The following is an 18,097-nucleotide window of genomic DNA, read 5'->3' on the forward strand; positions in this document are numbered from 1 at the left end:
ATGGGTGTGCAAGTGGCGCCCAGCGGCCTTATTCTGTAGCTAATTCATTTCGTAAATACGTTCGTATCGTATGAGAGGGAATGAGAGCAAATTACGATTTTGATTGAGTTAGAGTGAGATGGATATATGACGAACGAACAAACTTATTAAACGAAATTGTGACAAAATAAGCTGCAGGTCTCTCTCTTCACAAATTTCTCAATCATTCTTAAGTTCCTTGATATTAAACATTGGCTCCGGTGAAGTTAGCCACCATTATAAGTATATTTATACCAGAGTAATTAAATAAACGTTGTAAAGTTACAAATAAACTTCAAGAGTTTGAAACAGAAAAACTGCGTTTTATTTTAGCAAACCATTCTTATTCTAGCGGGGGTTAGTGCTTTGCAAACTTCTGACGTCACTGCGCCTGTGAAGATCTATTGTGACGGGAATAGCCCTCTAAGCCCAGGTCTATAAAGAGCCTAGCTACTGTGTGGAAGGCGAGAGTTTACATCTTGCTAAACCTCCCCCTCCAAGCCCAGATCCCTAAAGTATCGAGCTATTAGGTAGGGGGCGAGCTCTTTAACATCCTCAGGTTCAACCGGTGGTCCCCCGAGGATGAGGGTCCTTTTATGATGTAAAGCATCATACTCACATAGAATGTGTATAGGTGTTTCCTCATCTGCACTGCAGAATCTACATCTAGAAGTTTCGGAAAGGTTCATTCTAGCAAAGTGTTTGTTCAATTTACAGTGCTCTGAAAAGTGCCTGTAGCAAACCATACATTCAGTCCGCACTTCAACAAATTCAATATTTTTTAAATATTTTTTATTACCTGTATTCCAGAAATTACTTCATTTGTAATTCTTACTCTTTCGTCTGTTCTGACTGCTATCTTCTTCCTAAATTTTGACACTAATGTACTGATTAGACCTAAAATCATGTAAAAAAAAAACCACATTCAATTTTTTTAAAGATACACTACAAAACTAAATCAAAAACGCTTTCACTCCCAGTATATCTTATTTTAAAGAGTATAATTTCATAACATCTTCATGAAAATGCAAAACATCCTGACATCTGAAAATGTGTAATGTTCGATGTTATGTGTTTTCAGTGTTATTATGGAAGCCCGAATGCTGATTGATGCGACAGAAAAGAGAATACAGTCATTTGAATTCTGGACATACAGAAAAATGCTCAAGATCTCTCGGAGAGACAGAGTTCCAAATAACATTGTTCTACGACGTATAAAAAAGGATCTGGAGTTACTTGGCAATGTAAAAACCTAGGAAGCTACAATACTTTGGCCATGTAGCGAGAGGAGGGCAGATGAGAACCGGGTCGTCAAATGGTTTCTTGGCTCCAAAATTTGAAGCAGTGGTATGGAAAATACCACATTACTGTATAGGACAATCTAAGATAAAGATACTCACTTTGAATTGGAACAGTCTGCAATACAATAGCTATTACTCCGGCGTATGCAGCGATGCCAACTCGGATATAGATGAAGTAACAGATCATGACTATTTGGAACGGCATGATCCACAAATGATGCGAAAAGAGAAGAAAATTGTCGAATCGACTCACATCATTTGACATCAGATTGACAAGCTGACCTGCTGTGATCTGTCCTAGCGATTTGCTACTGAGACGTAGAATCTAAAAAGATAAAACATATACATATATTCTTTTAAATATATTACTGTCTATTTTTTTATTTTTCTATTTAACTTTTGGTACATAATATTGATTTTACTGTGGAGGGTAACACCAAAGCCGTAAGGTTGACAGATTCAAACGCGTAGCCCGCTACAACGTCGGCTCGGACAAGATATTAAACGTTGTGCATCAGAAGAACATTCACATTTCATCTTGGCATTTCGTGTCGCCCGGCCACCAGCTCCTCGCCAGTGTTCGCTATTGTAAATTCCTTCTGTACAAAATAATAGGATATAACTCATGTATAACTGCTTAATAAATAACTTCAATTGTAATCCATCTTTCTCATTTAACCTCAAATCAACTCACTCAAATCAAATCGCGCACCCGTCCTATGGTAAATTGGCGGGCTTATTAATTTAATTAATTTGTTTCAACCAACCAATAAAATAAAAGATTTATTTTTTTAAGTCAAGTTACAAAACATATTTAATAGAAAAAAATCTAAAGATACATATATAAAAATAGAAATAAATGTATTTTTGTGAAATTATCTTAAATCAATACCATTACTCGATGGGAAAAAGGAAAAAAGAGGAAACAGGAAAGAAGGAGAGATTAAAGAAAGAGAAAGGAAATGTTTCTTCAAACGTGATTTAAACAGAGACACTGCAGTAACATCTTTGATGGTGGATGGGAGATGATTCCACAGTCGAGCCGCATGGACGCTATATGAGTTAGAGAAGAAAGAGAAATTGTGGATGAGTATTAAGAGAGTGCCTTGAGAATAAGAACGAAGAGGTAAACCATGAACTGATAATCGTTGAATTTTTTTACGGAGGTATATAGGAGCGTTAGGACTATAAAGTGCATTGAACAGAAGTGAGTCTCTCTGCTGTCTAATTTAGATCCATTTCAGTTGCCTACGAAAATCAGAAATGTGGTCATATTTCCTAAGACCAAAAATATGCCTTTTGCATGTATTTTGAAGTCGTTCAAGTTTATCGAGTTGCTCACAGCTTAAGTCAGTCATGTCTACCTGTGGGCAGAGAGGACTGAACGCTATATCACACGCTTTGCATACAGATCTCGCTTCCAATACATTCATACATCTTCTCATGTGCGCATGTCAATTATTCTTTAACATATCCATCTTCAAGTATTTGTTGGATTTGGTCATGCCTTATCTCTCCCAGTCTTCCTCATTTTCTGTATCTATCAACGCTCCCATTGTAAATCCTCAAGCTATTCTTTTCCCGTCTATTCGCTCTAAGCATTCAAACCAACACAGGACTTCTTTATAGATTTTGACAATAATGCTTGTCTCAGCCTTACATGATTCACGGATCTGGACATTTGTGCATCTACCGTACATAGTTTTACCACACATTTGATTGAGAGACCGCATTTGGACAGCATTCAGCCTACTTTAGTCTTTGTTTTTTTAATGCCCTACTTCGCTTCCATGGAGAACGTTCCACACCAGGACTCCATTGTAAAATTTATTTATTTGCAAGACAGATTTTAAGTACACAATTCATCCTGTTCCCGGCACTCACCCTCTTTCATGATATATATGACTAAAACATATGGGGTGGTCTGATAAAATCTATCTATTGAATCTAACCTTTCTGTACAGCAGTGAACAACATGCTACTCTCATCCTCATGCCCAGCTGAGTCTGCCTGAGGTTTGTATGATGCTGTATGAAGACGGACATTACCGAGAGCCCAATAATGATACCAGCGTAAATGCAAGCCCTCTCTTTGGTCACTTTGCTATTAGCTGTGAAGTAATCAATGAAATAACCCATTGCAATAGGTTGGATCCCCCTGAAAACAATATTATTTTATTTTATTTATTCATTTTTTTACAACATTATAAACATTGATTTACAATAAAAATAAGGTTACAAGTGCCAAAGACACTTAACAATATACTTTTTTTTAAATATTTATAGAAACCGCATAGGCGCATCAGTACGAATTCAACTATGACGTGTTGTGTCGTTTTAAAGTGTAAAAATACTGCTGGGATCTTAAAGAAACAGGATAGAATCACATTTCATGTGTAAATAGCAAATGCATTACTTAAAAATTTAATTATTTTTCCATCTGTCAGGTTGTCGAAGAAAACAAAATGGACATTTTGTTAGTGTTACTAGGGTAGTCAAATTTTTTACGTTACTTTGCCCATTATCCGACATTATTTTTAAAACATCAAATGTTATTTTACATGACATAAAAATATCCGTTTTATGTAAAATAAATTTTGATTTATTTTTTGAGTTCAGTTTTTAAGTTCATAAATTAAATTACTTGTAATTAATGATCCTTTACTTATCTACTGTGTTGTGTCAATATTTTTTTTGTGTGTACAATAAAATTTTAGAGAAACAAAGAAATTGCTTTTTTTAAATATAATTATCTTATATTAGTGCTATGATTATATTATTCGCGATCTGGCTACATTGCGCGGTGACTTAACGCATGCGCGCGGCTAATGTGGGGGAATTTTTTGACGCAGCCCGATGTATTCAAATATGATTCTACGCTCTTTATGGACAATTCTTAATTCTATAGTGTAAAGTGGCCACATAAACCAGCCAATAACAGATCATAAGCCTTGTAAATGTCTAGATTTCCAAATTTCCTTCTCGAAAATGTTCTCTGTTTTTGTTGTAATTTGTAAAAAGCAAAAAAAACTATTTAACATTAACAGATCTTAGATATAATATTTCTTCACTGTCCAATTGATTAAATAAACAACAAAAAAAACGTATTTCTAAACAAAAGCTGTCTAAAACACAACATAGAATACCATAAATTAGATTGCTCAAGATCGGCCAGTGTCAAGCAGTCAGTTATTAAAGATAAAGATGATTAGTTTATGGTTTTGACATTTTGACTACTGATTAACTTTTCCAAACTATAAATTTATCAAAAGAAACTCTAATCTCTTACAGTTATAAATAACTCATTAGTAGAATTTGTTTTTATTATAATTTATATTATCTAATTTTCTTGCCCCCTCTTTCACAGTAGTAGCTGCTCGATTGTGGAATAATCTACCCACTAATGTTAGAGACACCCCTTCTTTATTTGCATTTAAGTCAAGATTGAAATGTCACTATCAAAATATTTAAGTTGTTCCTTTATCCTTCTTCTTTCCTTCTCATCCCCTCTCCTCTCTTCATAAAATAGTGTTAATTTTTTATGTATTTTAATTTTCTTAATCTTTGTTTTTAATTTTTGTCGAAAATTGTAAGATTCAATATGTCCATGTACTGATAATTTTCTCAAACTGAACGGTTTGAGTAGGTAGGAAGAAATTGCCTTAAGGCAATATGCCCGCCCTTATATGTATATAAACTGTAAAGTGTTTAAATAAAAATATTAGAAAATGGGAATCAAGTTGGGGTAGAGTGGGATTCGAACCACGGACCTTTGAGCCGTTAGTCCGAGACACTAACCACGGGACCACAACCCGATTCAAAGGGGTGTTTTTACACTAGAATATTTCGTAGCCCCTGGACTAGTAACTGAAGCGTTAGAATGATAGTCTTACCTTCATGTAACAAAAATGATCAAGATACACTGCAATTGGTGTACCAATGCAGTGCCCTATGCACCATTAGTTGCGGAAAGGGAATGATGATGATGATTTATGATATAAAAATAATTAATTAACTATGTGCTTCTGTTAATATTTCTATGACTTTTGACATAAATTTACATTCATTGTGATGAAAAATATCATCCTCGGTAAATCTATCGTTATATTGCTCACATATCCTAAGTATTGTAGATTGTTTAAATAGTTAGTTGACCCTTGGATTGACGCATTGTCCATGTAAAAAATACGATTTTTCTTATCGGTCTAGATGGCACACAAAATAGTAATCTTTCAAGTAGATCAGGGGAATCAATTTTATTGTTTGTTAGTTTGTATATAAATAGTTGTTCTTACATTATTCTTCGATTTTTAATATAAGTAGTCCATTTAATGGTACTGCATACTTTCAGCATAGTTAGAGAAGTCAAGTTTGACCGGTAGTCGACCTGTTTGAAGAATTTGTATTGAACCCTTTCTCATCTATTAACACCATCAGATTGATAATAATCATTATAACTAAAAGGTGACTAAATAGGAGTGCAGTATTCTAGCTGGAGACGAATAAATGCTTTATATATGTCTGCATGTTTAAATAGTTTCGATACCCGACCATTTTATATGTTTTTTTCAGAACTGATTCAATATGAAAGTTAAAAATTAGTTTCACATCAATCACAACACCTTAGTTGCGAATTTGACTATATGTTATTGAAAGAGTAGGGAAATCTGACAGTCGTTTGTTTGTGCGAAATACAAAATGAATGACATTAGCATATATTTAATGAAATGAAATATTTGGGGATAATACTTGATTCAAAATTGACATTAAATGCAAATTTTGAACACGTTAATAAAAAAATATCAAAAAAAATATTTCTCCTTAGTAGATTGAGAAATAAATTAAATAAAGATACTGCAGAACTAATTTACAAAACAATCATTCTTCCACATATAGATTACTGCTCAACAATATTATTTTTAGCAAACGAAGGAAATTTAAATAAACTAGAAATTTTACAAAATAAAGCGATGAGAATAGTTCTTAAGAAAAATAAATATAGCAATGTAAAAAAAATGAGAGATGAACTAAAATGGTTATCTGTAAGAAGGAGACTTAAATTTAATATGTTGATATTTATACATAAATTTTTTCACGGTAAATTACCAAAATATTTTAAGGATAAAGTTGTCTTAAACAAAAATTGTCATGAATATGCTACTAGACAAAAGGATAAAATAAGACTACCATTATTGAAAAGAGCTGAGTCGCAAAATTGTTTGATGTATAAGGGTTTGAAAATGTATGATGAGATGCCTGAATGTATAAAGAATGAAAAGTGTCTGAAAGAATTTAAAAATAAATGTATAAGTTACTGTAAGGAAATGTAAATATATACAGATGATGTAAATGTACATAATAGTTTATATTAGTTTTAATATAAGCTAACTTAAGAAATAAATAAAAATAAAAATAAAATATTTCATTCCAGTACATTTTGCTTGCAGTACCTACTGAAGTAGTCTGTTGAAATCTTTATGCATTTGCTAACAGACAGATATGATCACTCTTTCCAATGGGGGCCAAATATTCAGACGATGCAATTAGGTTTTTATCATTTGTCAAAAAAAGGTGCAGGGTATTGGGATGTCAGTATTTCTGAATTGAGTTGGTTGGTTCACTTTTTGGTACAGGTTGCTTCCCATAAACATGTTTTCAAAATACAAGTTTGTTCAAAATTTTGTGCTACACTTTTTCAAAGAAAACAATAAAAAGCCTTCCTGCCAAAACCAAACACTATATGTCACTTATTAATACATACATTTCCCACAAAATAATGTATTACAACAATTCAGATATTGATCAAATTATATTTAATCACTATTTTTCACAGAGCAGAACAAAGAAGCACATTTGACAGTAAATATTATTGTTGCAATATGTAGGTACCACTTTATATTTTGATCTTTTATAACCAACTATAATAGTTTTGGCAAAACAATATGCCTTCTTATTAATTATAAAAAATAAAGTGGAACCTACCTATAAAAAACAAAGTTATCTATTGTAATGTGTTCCACAAAGTTAGTGCTTCAAACATAGAATTAAGAATAGTCCAGAAAACGCATACGCACATCAAACAGAAGGCGACTCAACTACTCATAAATGAGTAGGTTTACGTTTTGACCGATTAGTTTCTTTGTAGATGTCGCTCAGTACGCAACTCCTGATTTGAATTCAACTGTGCCGTGTTGTGTCCCTTTAAAGTGTAGAAATACTGCTAGGATCTTAAAGAAACAGGATGCAATCACATTTCATGTGTAATTAGCAAATGAATGTGTAAGTAGCAAATACATAACTACAAAATTGAATTATTTTTCCATCTGTCAGATTGTCGAAGAAACAAAATTAACATTTCGTTAGTGTTGCCAGGGTAGTAATTTTTTTTACCCTACTTTGCTCTTGTAATGAGAGAACTAATGAAAATTGGATCTCGGATTAAATAACTCTATCGTGGACATTTGACCTACATTGTCTTTAAAATATCAAATATTATTTAACATGATATAAAAATATCCGTTTTATGTAAAATAAAATTTGTTTTATATTTTAAGTTTAAAGTTAATTAACTTAATTACTCTTATTAAATGACACTTTACTTATCTTCTCTGTTGTGTCAATCAATATTTCCGCGTGCACAATACAATTTTAGAGAAATTAAGAGATTGCCTTATACATTGGTGTTATTGGACACAGTCCGATGTATTCAAATATGATTCTACGCTCCTTCTGGACTATTCTTAATTCTATGGTGCAATATGTACCACTTTATATTTTAATTCTTTTAAAACCAACTAGTTTTGGAAAAACAATATGCCTTCTTATTAATTATAAAAAATAAAGTGGAACCAACATAAAAAGAAAAAAAGTTATTTTTTGTAATATGTTCCACAAAGTTAGTGCTTCAAACATTCCAAATAACATAGTGAGTGTTCTGTACCTGGTTCCGATATTTTGCATGAAGAGAAGTAATCCATCGGGCAAATGGCTTGTTATAAATGTTTGTATGAGAGCTCTTAAGAACGACGGTTTCTTCTTTATTTTCTTTGCTCTATCGAGTTCCGCAAACCAGTTTCTGAAAATCATGATTTGTAGTTTACACGAGGACGGGACAACACTGTTTTATCCCAGTTTCGGACCTATTGTTCTAGTGTGATAGATTTAGAGGACAGGACAATGGACCGAGACATTGACCTAGAGCAGCGCTGTCCAACATTGAAATATGAAAACATTTCGATAAATTAATTATTAAACTAATTATACTAATTAATTGAACTTGTAGGGTTCATAGTCCTCAGTCGATGACACACGCGTGTTAAATTAGTTCACCTGAAGTAGACTAATGACCGACGATGCAATGTCATCATTTTCTATTGAACCCAATACAACTTTTATTACAACTCTAGCAATATTGCACATAAAGGCAGGATCGTCGCCCTGCAGTACATTCACATCATCCCTACTATGAAGAAATGAACTACAAAGGAATATTGTTTATAAAGAGACCATAGGACGCAGGCAACATCAGTCAGTTTAGTTCATGTCAGACCAGCTCGACGACATCACACAGTTCCATCATGTAGTTCAAGTGCAGTCTCTTCAACCCATCATCGCCGCGACGCTCGTGCTACACAACCAAGTGCTGTATCTTATTCGCAATGTAATAAATACGCATTAAACAGCAACCTCGTGTCTTCTCTGTCAATCTCTAACTGGGGTAGGAACTCCAACCCAACCCTCAACAACATATCCTACAAACTAGTTATAAACTAAATATTAAAAATACTTTTTAAAAACAAAGAAATATACTGCTTAATTTCTCTATGTTTGGAAGTACATGTATCTGCGAGCGTGCCTACTACTACTACTACCATCACGCTATTTCCCCAAGGGGTAGGCAGAGAGAATGGACCGCCACACACGTCTATCCTGGCATACATTCCTAGCTTCTTCCACATTCATACATCTTGTCATACATGCCCTTCGGTTCTGTCTGCTTTTAACATGACCGGACTTAAGATTTTGGTTTATCTGATCATGCCATGTCTTCCTTGGTCGTCCTCGTCTCATTTTACCATTCATTTTCACTATATATACTTGTTTTACCATCTTTTCATCGTCCATTCGTTCTACGTGACCAAACCATCTCAGAGACCCTTTCTTAATCTTATCAATTATACTTCACTCAGATTTACACACACACCTGATTTCATCATTCGTTACCTGTCTATAGAAATAACTTGAAAGGCTCCACGCTTGAAAATATAATTAGACTTGCCACAGCAAATGTTGATATTGACATTAAAGAAATTGTTGATCAGCAACTATGACCATAATGCTCCCATCAAATAACTTATAATCTTTGTTTTGTCAATGTAATTCATTTATGATGGATAAATTTTTTAATTAAAAAAATTAATTAACTCAATAATATTCCGTTTTTATTATTTCTAGTACCTAGTGATATTTTTCTATTTACATACCTATCTTCTTTGGCCCCCAAAATAAGTGTTAAAGAAAAAATGGCCAGCGGCCCAAAAAAAGTTGGATTGGCTGAAATAGAAGACAAGCAGGCTACCTCTGCCGGACAATGGCTTACCCCCACCACCGCACACATTGTCGTGTATCTATTTTTGCAGCATTCCGGGTTTGAACTACGGTTGAATTGTTGTATTGTCCCACTGTCTTGTCTCGTGTGGAGGCTCTCTACAGAGCTGGGACTGGATAGTATTGTCCTGCTTAAATCCTGCCTGATTATTGTAAAGATATAAACCCCAACAATTAAAATTGAACTATAGAAAATTTTAACGAGTTATTCTCTGGTTTGAGTGACCACTTTAAATACTGTATAACATTCACCATTATGCCTATAATTGAACATCTATATACTTTCAATTTTTCCACCTTATTGATGCGGGTGAGATTCATCTGACTGAATTATTTAACCTACATATTATAACCTAGAAAACACATTTCAATATTTTAAACTTCTTCTTGGACCAGTTGTTTTATATTCTATGTTTCATTTATACAGTTTAATTTCCCTTTGTATTTTTATGTTAGCTTATTTTGTGAAATGTACAGTTTATCGCTTTGCCGTTTACTACTCATGAATATTTTTCAACATGTAAATCCCGCTAGAGCATTTAATATATTAAAAAAACATAAAAATGTTCTTCATCTGTGTTGTAATAAAAAATGAAATGTTTGGATAAACTCAAAATATTGTGAAATAAATAATGGATTTAAAATTGTTAAAGTACTTACTTTTCTAATTTATCCGCCAAAATTTCTGATTGGTCAGTCTGGAGAGGTTGAGATAAATCATCTGTTGTAATATTTGAAGCGATTCCTTTTTTAAAAAGTGGAATCAACCACAGAAAAAATAACACAGACAACGAGGAAGCTTTCTCTTTGGGATTCTCTCGTCTTCCTTCTGATGCTTTTCTGTTGTTATTTTGATTTAACTCCATTTTGTTTAATTTATGAAATCTATTATCAGCGCAGTAACTTTTGTACATGAAATCAAGAAATTTTATATGAAAGTAAATCATTTAAAATGGGGAAAAAAAGTATCTTTTTAACATGAAATTTAAATCAAATTTTCATTGTACATCTTCGTGGTGAAGACTCAAGAAATAAAATTAAATCTCATTTTTACATAACATTTTTTTATTGTAGGATATCCAGTAATTCAATTTCATGAAAGTTGCAATAACCCAGCTTGAAAAAAATACTTTGCTGTAGAAAAAAATTGATAGATCAGGTTAAAATTGTTATTTTGATTTATTTTATTCAAATGAATGGTACATAGTGCATTTTTCACATTATTTTTAAAATGCATTAATATACATTTATTTATTCATTTATATATACGCCCAATGGGCATTTTAAAGGACATATTTATATACAGAAGATTATTATAAAAGAAAGTAGAAGACACAATGGTATATAGTAGACTTGGTGGAAGTGGAAGCGGGAGAGAGGTGTTTATAATTGAATTTGATTCAGTGATCGTTTGAAAGAAGACAACTTGTTATCAAAGAAATCAAGACTGGTATGTTTGTTGGCAGACCTGAGAATTTTGGGCATAGGGGAATGAAAATCCTAGTTAGTTCTATGGTTATCGGTATGAAAGAGTAAGTTTTGTCTGAGGTTTCTAGTTGGGATATTTAATTTTACTGAGCTCAGTAGTTCAGGCGCAACAAAGAGAGTTGAGAATTTTAAATAGGACTAGAAAGTCAGATTAATTTCGACGGTCTTGAAGAGAGGATATATTTAGGCTAGTTTCTAACTCATTATACGTGTATTGGTCTCTGGATAAGCCCAACCTCCAGCCTATCTTTCTTAAGAATCGATGTTGAACTGATTCAATATTTTTGATGTGAACAACATAATATGGAGACCAGATAACAGAGAAATATTCTAGATGCGGGCGAACTAGGGAACAGAAGAGAAGTTTAAGGGTATTGATATTTTTTAAAGGCAGTTGTGCTTCTGTTAATAAATCCAATACATACATACACGTAAGTAGAGTTAACTTGTAAGTAAAAATTAGCATTTAATAATAAATTCAAACAAACAGTAATTATTCAGTTTAATTTTTTCTTTTTTTTTCAATGAATAATATTTATAAAAGTTATTTACAAATTAAGAAGTGTGAAAAGGTAAACAGTTTTTAAAATATTTATAAATAGAAATGATTTGAACTTTAAAATAAAATCTATAAAATAATATAATAATAATGTTAATAAAGAAATTAAAATAATTTTGAACTCACTGTCCCAAAAACATCCACGCATTGCTGTGCAGTCATTACGCATGCCAAAAATGAGAGATTTTATATTGGAAAAATGTTATATCAATATGCAATTGATTATATTATTTATAGTTGAAGTCAAGAGTGATAATATTTAAAATATAATTGCTAAAAACATGAAAAAACCATTAGCTCATGCTCCCGGCGTGGGCGAAAGAACTGCCCCCGACAAGTCGGATAGCTAACTGGAGTGTGGGAGAGGTATTAGAAACTTTACTGTTCGCACGTGTGACGCGTGAAATTGTTTCTCTCGCTCCCGAATGTATTTGTATTATCAAGAGTAAGACGTAAACAGTGAGTGAGACAGTTATATATTAGGTTGCTCTTTTACTATGTATGTCAGCCAACATGCGACGCATTTGTAAACTTTCTATTGTATTGGTGATTTATCTCCGATTTTTTGTAAAATGCTTTTTCTGTTCCCAATAAGCATTCATTATTCAATGAGAAAATATTTTAACCGATTTGTAAATTTATAACGGAGGAATACCGAAAATCTTAACTCATAATTTATTTTAACATATTAAAACAGAGATGAAGAACATTTAAGAGAAGTTATTATAGAAGTCCAGGCATCTACAGGGCTTATGACCTGTCAATGGCTGGTTTAAGTGGCCACTTTACACACTGTGTAACATTCACCATTCTGCCTATATTTGAACATCTATGGGCATCAAATATAGGCAGAATGGTGAATGTTACACAGTGTGTAAAGTGGCCACATAAACCAGCCATTGACAGGTCATAAGGCCTGTAGATGCCTGGACTTCTATATTACCTTCTCTTAAATGTTCTTCATCTCTGTTGTAATATGTTAATATAAACAGCTCCCCAGGGAGTTGAATCCAGTCCTTGTCTACAAAAATTTGGACAAACTCAAAATATTGTTCATAATTTATTTTATTTATGGAGATATTAAAGTTATTAGATGCAATGTGGACTGGCTACACATCACTGGAAAGGGGGGGTTAAACTGGCCGGACACCTTTCTCAACAGATAATCTAATCACTTTTCAAATATTTTTACCATATCTTTTTTTAAATTTATTTATTTATTTTTATTTTTATTTTATGTAGAAAACAGAATTTCAAGTGATCATGCGCCATTTATACAAAACAGTCATTTTCCAAAATCAAAATCCGTCTGCAGAATACTATTCCGAAGATGTTTTATTTGATAAGCTGTGACGCCATCATTTTGATAAACAGAAAAAACTGCACAAGTTTTTCTAGGTTATACTGTGTATCATCCGTACCCTGTTCCAAGGGTTCGAATTGCATTACAACGTCCATCATCAGGGTCGAGTTATTTGTGTATATCTTGTATCAATGGAATACACTGCGCAGCGTTTATATTGATAGTTTCACCGATCTGAATGCAGCGACAGATTCGGTGCGTCTAGCACAGTAAGAAAAACATCACAAATAAACTTTTATTATTAATGACCTACTTAATAAAGAATCGTTACAATGTTTTGTGTTGATTTTGAAATCAAACACAGCAACTTGTGTTTAATAAGCAAAAGTACTTACCTCTTTACCACAAGGCAATGTTTAAAAATATAATTTTTGCATGTGCACTCCTAAACAATTGTAAATCAAATGATATTCGAGGTATGGAAATAAAAGCCCGTACGCGGTTGAACTTGCTACTATCAATATAGTCTTTGTACCTTGTAGATAAAATACATGATTTAAACACATTCATTTTATACACCTTGGTTCGGGCAAAAGTATTTAAATAATAAAGAAACTAATATATTAGGTGTAAAACTTTGCTTCTGACATTTTTTTTTTAAAATTTGAGGCCATTGTAAAAAATTGGTTGCACATTTATAATTTAAAGTATTGTCCATCGCTGGACACTAATTTTTCCCCAGGCAGTGTACGAATCCCGCGTTGATAAAACTGATCATCTTTTGAAGCGATCCACGGATTGATCCAATTTTTTATTTCTTCACAAGACTGGAATTGCTGGACAGCCAGGCCGTGTGCCATTGATCGAAACAAGCGATAGTCAGAGGAAGCAACGACTGGAGAATAAGGCGGGTGAGGTAGGACTTTCCATTTCAAGTATGTCTTGACTACTTTCGCAACATAAGGTCGAGCATTGTCATGCTGCAATCACATTATCGTCTCTCTCATTGTATTGCGGCCGTTTGTCTTTCAATGCTCGGCTCAAACGCATTAATTACTTTCAAAAACGATCGCATTTGATTGTTTCACTCGGTTTTAACACCTCATAATATACTACACCGAGCTGGTCACACCAAATACAGAGCATGACCTTAGAGCCGTGAATATTTGGTTTGGTCTTCGACGTGGAAGCACCATAATTTTCTGGGGCTTGGGGTTATGTAATTTTTATTATTATGGATAACTTATAAAGTGCCTTTTTCGTAATATAATACCTCAAGGGCGTTTTACAAAGTGATTCTATAGATAAATAAATTTGATCGAAGCTTTTAAATTTGTAATTGAATTAAAACAATTTATTTTGTTATAACATGTTACGGATTTATTCAAATGACTTGGAGAACAATTGGGTTTTAAGCTTCTTCCGAAACATCACTTCACTCACACAGCCTCGCACCTCTGCTGGGAGAGCATTCCATGCCATGGCGCTTGCGACCCATGGACCCATTTTTCCTCCCAGTCATGATGCAGAAATCCCTTGTCTTTGCCTTTCAAGGAACTCTTCACAAGCAAACAAACGCCGTTCAACATCTCTTTGTTTCAACGCGTATGGCACCCAATTTTCTTGCTTCTGAATCATTCCCATGGTTTTGAGGCATTTTGAAATTGCTCGTTGAGTCACTCCCAATGATCGTGCAAATTCTTTTTGACTTTGACACGAATCTTTATCAAGTAATGCCTCCAATTCAGTATTCTTGAAAATCTTCTCTCGTCCATCGCTATGGCGGTCTTCCACGTGAAAATCACCATTCTTGAAGCGTTGAAACCACTCACGCCACGTTCTTTCATAATTATTTGAGAGCATTCGATGAGGCTCAGCCGTAGATTTCTTCATATTGAAGCAAAAAATTAAAACCACCTTTCAAGTTTTTACAAATGACCTCTAGATTGCACTATTGAGATGTGATTGCTAAATAGGAAATGTGTTTAGCCTATGGCAGATTTTGCTTAGTGTTTTGTACTTTTTAATTAAACTATAAATGTGAATAATTTATTAATGCTTTGGTTTTAATTTGTATGCACATAAATTTAAATATTGTTTAAAAATAAACTCAAGAGTGATTCTTAATTTTTTATTCACCTAGTAAGTACATAATAATATGAAGGTATACCTTTATCTGAAATAGCATCTAATGCATTTCTGTAATTACTTTTTTTCTGCAGTATATATATATTTTTTTAAATAAAAATAAATTTTTGCCTTCGGACCTCCGGATCCACAATCTGTGACACTATCCACGGTACCACGACTCGCCTAAAGTTGAGAAATTTTACAAACTAAAAAAAGTATTACCTTCAGAATGCTTTATTACATGTATTATATTTTTTTTATGTTGTCAATAAATATATTTTTTTAAGGATAAATTTGTTTTTTTCTTTCCCACATAAATATTATTTATTTATTTAAAGAAAACAACAACCATTTCAACAAAAAAATATGATATTTACATATAAACCAAAATTATAGGTCAATTATAGTATTCTGTATATTGGTACCTACTAAATACAATGTCAAATAAAAACATACTTATTTATGTTCACTATACTTGTACAAAAAAATAAATAATAATGAAATGAAAATAAAATATGAAATTAAAAAGTTTTTGCCAACTCAGTCTTACTAAGAAAAATCTTATCGCCGACGGATTCAAGCGTAGTTAAACCTAGAGTGGTTTTTTTTTAATAAAAAGAGAAATAAAAATAATATGAAAGTATATAAAAAAATATTTATATTATAACGAGCGTTTTGAAGCGCTGTGAATGCTAATACTACAGATCACGTGGTACTAGCCACAGCACCAGCAGTGCCCCTAGTGGCGAAGAGGAGAAGAGCTGGTCACGTGGTAGAAGGACTGGCCGGCAGGATTGTGAATATAGTATTGCGCAATATCAAAGTAATACTGTTAAAATGCTACAGGTTTCTGTAATAATTAAATACTCAAATATTACTCTAACAATATATGGAGTTTGTTAAATACACCAATCCTGACATATGCCTTCAAAACCTGGGTTATGACAAAGAATATTGAGGGACCATTGCAGCTTTCGAAAGAAGAATCCTCAGAGTTATCTATGGCCCTGTGAGAGAAAACAACCATTGGCGTCGTCGCCAAAATAGAGAGGTATGCGATTTCTACTGAGCGCCCGATGTAATCAACTCCATCGAGGTGGGGCGCTCGAGGTGGGCTGGCCAGAATGAACAATGAAAACCCCATAAAACGCGGAACTCTCTCTGTGCCACAAGGACGACGAAGACCAGGAAGGCCCAAAATGCGATGGATGGACTGCATCAGCGTAGATATGACAATGTTGGAAGTGAGGAACTGGAGAGGAAGGGTAGCAGACCGGCAAGAGTGGAGGAGTGGATTCAGCCAAGGCCCACCCAAGGCTGTCAAGCTTATGTTGATGATAAATACAGTTAGATTAATTGAGATTTATTTGCGTGAGCTTTGTTTTGTAATATGGTGAATTTGGATAGTGTGCTGATGAGGTGGTTGGTGTGTGGTCCAGTTATTGTGTTGTAGGTGATTTTGCATGAACCCTTTTATCAACAAATCTTCTGGTTCTTTCTTTCCGAGAGCGTTCAATATTTTGGAAGAGCGTATTAAGCTCTCAAGGACAAAAACTATTTTTAAGAAAGTAGTTAAGGACTGGATTTTCCTTAGTGGGAGGGATTTGAGTAGGAAACTCCTGGATGATTTTTCGAATGTTTGAATTTACTGTTTACCATATTGATGTGCCATGTATATACGTATTTAAAAAAAAAAAAAATATGTTTCTGATCCTATATTTGTGGTGATATACCCATGTGTCTGTGTCATATAATTGCTGGTCCCAACTCAACACAGGACTTTTAGTCCCATGGAGTTAGGACTTATGTCTCAAATAATGTATAATAAACTTATGTATGTAAATAAATAAATACACAATTTAGAAATGTTAAAAATTAGTGTACAGTTCAATAATAATTAGATATAAATAAATTCTAGGACATTAATATGTATATTATAATATTTGTACTATTTTAAGACCAAATAAAAAAAATATATACACCACTTTTGGTCAAAGGGACTTAGAATATTATGCAATAAAAATCTATAACCTACTTCCACTGTCAATTAAACAATTATTAATGAGAAAATGCTTGAAAAGGCTATAAAAAAGCGGATAGTGGAGGTACGTAGAAGTAAAATGGAATAAGACATACGGCCAAACCAATTTCGAAATACCTATTCTATAAATGTATAGTTTGTTTTTTTAGTAAAAATATTAGTCCCCGTATATATTCTCACTGGTGACAACATACAGTCTTGAAACCGTGTCACTCTCTGCCAGAAGAGTTCACAAAATAAAGTGCACTCAATGATCTGGTGTATGGAAAGACAAATGTTGGGCATCTCCTTAAGAGACCGAATAAGGAATGAGGAGATAAGACGTCGTACATTCATCAGCATCATTCCATGTCCGCTCCCTAGTTGGTGCATTTGATGTCCACAAAGATCTTCCAAGCATCTCTGTTGGCTGTCAGCTTCTGTGCATTCCCGCAAGTTAGGTTTACGTCCCGTAGTTCTGACACAAACTGTCCGAACCGAACGTCCAGGATGTTGACAACCTGATGCCTTGTTAATAAAGTAGGGCTAACAGAGTTTTTGGGAGGAGGAGATGGATATTCCTCGATCTAGTAGAATTGACTTCCTTAAGATGAAGTCTATGAGGATTATTAAAAGGAACAATGCAAGGACGTGACATTGACAAACTCCGGT

General features: G+C 33.5%; 1 long non-coding RNA gene across 1 annotated transcript; it reads right to left on the reverse strand.

Moving 5' to 3' along the window:
* Positions 1-1,440: 1,440 nt before the first annotated feature.
* LOC148285092 (uncharacterized) lies at positions 1,441-5,817 on the reverse strand. Its single transcript, XR_015822962.1, has 3 exons — positions 5,614-5,817; positions 3,272-3,476; positions 1,441-1,644 (listed from the first exon to the last, which is right to left on the reverse strand). It is a non-coding gene; the product is annotated as an uncharacterized LOC148285092 (long non-coding RNA).
* Between the last annotated feature and the right edge of the window lie 12,280 nt (positions 5,818-18,097).

This window comes from Micrasema longulum, unplaced genomic scaffold (genome assembly GCF_059751315.1).
Source record: "Micrasema longulum isolate JH-2025_06_02 unplaced genomic scaffold, ASM5975131v1 h1tg000062l, whole genome shotgun sequence".
NCBI classification, from domain to species: Eukaryota; Metazoa; Arthropoda; class Insecta; order Trichoptera; family Brachycentridae; genus Micrasema; species Micrasema longulum.